This window comes from Rhinopithecus bieti, unplaced genomic scaffold (genome assembly GCF_001698545.2).
Source record: "Rhinopithecus bieti isolate Rb0 unplaced genomic scaffold, ASM169854v2 scaffold_3948, whole genome shotgun sequence".
NCBI classification, from domain to species: Eukaryota; Metazoa; Chordata; class Mammalia; order Primates; family Cercopithecidae; genus Rhinopithecus; species Rhinopithecus bieti.
The window spans coordinates 1,776,327-1,779,336 of record NW_016804646.1 but is presented as its reverse complement, the minus strand read 5'-3'; the positions used below and the strand labels follow the sequence as shown (position 1 = coordinate 1,779,336).

The 3,010-nt window shown below is 45.8% G+C and overlaps 1 pseudogene across 1 annotated transcript; it reads left to right on the top strand.

The window, feature by feature from the left end:
* Window positions 1-1,878: 1,878 nt before the first annotated feature.
* Window positions 1,879-2,793, top strand: LOC108527978 (40S ribosomal protein S2 pseudogene; annotated as a pseudogene). The gene has a single exon (XR_001884993.1). The product of XR_001884993.1 is annotated as a 40S ribosomal protein S2 pseudogene (transcript).
* The last annotated feature ends 217 nt before the right edge of the window (window positions 2,794-3,010 follow it).

The window sequence follows — 3,010 nt, the reverse complement described above, 5'->3', positions numbered from 1 at the left end:
TAGCTGGGACTACAGGCGCCCGCCACCTCGCCCGGCTAGATTTTTGTATTTTTTTTAGTAGAGACGGGGTTTCACCGGGTTAGCCAGGATGGTCTCGATCTCCTGACCTCATGATCCGCCCGTCTCGGCCTCCCAAAGTGCTGGGATTACAGGCTTGAGCCACCGCGCCCAGCTCCCTTTTCCTTTCTTTTCCTTCCTAGACAATTCAGTACTAAAGCCGTCACGTAGGGTGGAGCAACGTTGCTATCTGCTTGGGGAAGGGGTGGCTTGGCGTGGTATCTGGGAACCAGAGCAGCGGGAGGAAGAAATAGGCCCATAGGAAGCATACACCATGTGGCCTCAGGCCTGTGCAGAGGAGGAGGCCTGGTGGGCGGCTCAGAGTACAAGCAAGGTGCAGAGGGTGTCCAAGCATTGGGGTGAAGTAAAGTGGGCATCAGAGCCTGGGTGTAGTAAACAGGTTAAGCAGAGAATCCAGGCAGACATATAGGTTGGCCCATGAGGCCCGAACCTGTAGGGACCCTAAATAGGATGAGGAAGGCACCCATGCAAAGGGTAAAGGGTGCTGGGCAGAATGGGATATTAGTTACAGCTGGGGATGGACCAAATAAGTAAATCAATTCAAAAGAATGACAGTGGGTTTTCTAATGTCGCAAAATGAATGAACAAATATAGAAAAAGAGAAGAAAGCTAAAATAACACTGTGATGTTGGATCAGAATTAGAAATGTCAGTGCGTACTAACATATTTCAAACTATAAAGATAGAGATGTGTGCACATATCTCTATGTATGTATATACATCTCATGTATGTATATACATACATGCATAAATAAACTTCTATATATTCCCTAACTTTGTCCATTGCAGGCCTAGGAGTGGCCATATTCCCAGTGGTGCACAGACATTACATTATCAATATACATTTTGATACTATTAATATACATTTTTAATACTATTTTCTACAGCAAGGAAAGATGGATCCTTGGATAAAGGGCTGATTCTTAGGTCGGTACAGGAGAAGTAAAAAATGTCCCTGAAATATCTTGTTATGTATTCTTGAAAGCAAAAAGATGCTCAAACAATGAATATTTCAAAAGAAGCATTTTGAAGGTATACCTGTCAAATTGAGGACAATTTGAGCATCAGAATAAATTAAATAAGTAAATGGAATTCTAATCCATTAGGTAAAAGGGAAAACCATGAATCTCCAATGACGTGCATCTCTACATACATACAGACAAGATATTTACCTCATTTGAAAATACCTCCCCACAGAAAACACTCATTAAGCAATTACTAAGGGAAAAAAGAATAACTTCACAGTGGATAAGCCTGGCAGATACCACATTCATCAAGTAATCAAGGCAGTACTCATTAGTAATAGAACAAATCAAAATTGCAAGCCTCCTGATAGAATACAAGAGAACAACAGAGCATCACTACAGTTTTATTTCTCATGAAATGCAAATCCTGAATCCACTTCTGAAGAAATATCAGACAAATCCCAGTGAGGAACATTCTGAAAACCACTGGGCCATGATCCACAAAAGTGCCAAGTTCAGCAAAGTCAGTGACTAAGGATCTCTTCTGACAACTGAATGCGACATGTAAATCTGAACTCCATTACGTTGCTGTAGGATGTCACTGGGAGAACTAGACACGTAAATAGGATCTGAGGACTAAATATTATTAGCATGCCAATGTTAGTTTTCTGATTTTGATAGCTGTAGGAGATTTTGTGTTTATGTAGGAGAGCATCATTGTTCACAGGAAATGAACACTGAACTATTTAGGGGTAATGGGACATCAGGTAAGCAAACTACTTTCATAAGGTTCTGAGAATAAAATATCTGTCCTTGCTTCTCCGCGAAAACAGCAAATGGCGGATGACGCCGGTGCAGCGGGGGGGCCCGGAGGCCCTGGTGGCCCTGGGGTGGGGAACGGCGGTGGCTTCGGCAGTGGTATCCGGGGCCGGGGTCGCGGCCGTGGACGGGGCTGGGGCCGAGGCCGCGGAGCTCGCGGAGTCAAGGCCGAGGATAAGGAGTGGATGCCCGTCACCAAGCTGGCCCGCTTGGTCAAGGACATGAAGATCAAGTCCCTGGGAGATCTACCTCTTCTCCCTGCCCATTGAGGAATCTGAGATCATTGACTTTTTCTTGGGGGCCTCTCTCAAAGACGAGGTTTTGAAGATTATGCCGGTGCAGAAGCAGACCCGTGCTGGCCAGCGCACCAGGTTCAAGGCGTTTGTTGCTGTCGGGGACTATAATGGCCACGTCGGCCTGGGTGTTACGTGCTCCAAGGAGGTGGCCACGGCCATCCGTGGGGCCATCATCCTGGCCAAACTCTCCATTGTCCCCGTGCGCAGAGGCTACCGGGGGAACAAGATTGGCAGGCCCCACACCATCCCTTGCAAGGTGACAGGCCGCTGCGGCTCTGTGCTGGTGCGCCTCATCCCTGCACCCAGGGGCACTGGCATCGTCTCAGCGCCTGTGCCCAAGAAGCTGCTCATGATGGCTGGTATCGATGACTGCTACACCTCAGCCCGGGGCTGCACTGCCACCCTGGGCAACTTCGCCAAGGCCACCTTTGATGCCATCTCTAAGACCTACAGCTACCTGACCCCTGACCTCTGGAAGGAGACTGTGTTTACCAAGTCTCCCTATCAGGAATTCACTGACCACCTTGTCAAGACCCACACCAGAGTCTCCGTGCAGTGGACCCAGGCTCCAGCTGTGGCTACAACATAGGGTTTTTATACAAGAAAAATAAAGTGAATTAAGCCTGAAAAAAAAAATTCGTCCTTAAAACTTTTCTATAACTTTATCGTTGATTCAGATGTTTTAAAAAATGAACCAAAGTACCAAAATAGCATTTTAAAATAATGTGTATTTGTATTAAAAATGGGCAAGACACCGTCATGTTAATCAAGTCAATTTTCTATACAGAAAAATATATAACATCAATAAAATAAATGGAAATGGAAATATATGCAATGATGTTAGTTCTTTCCC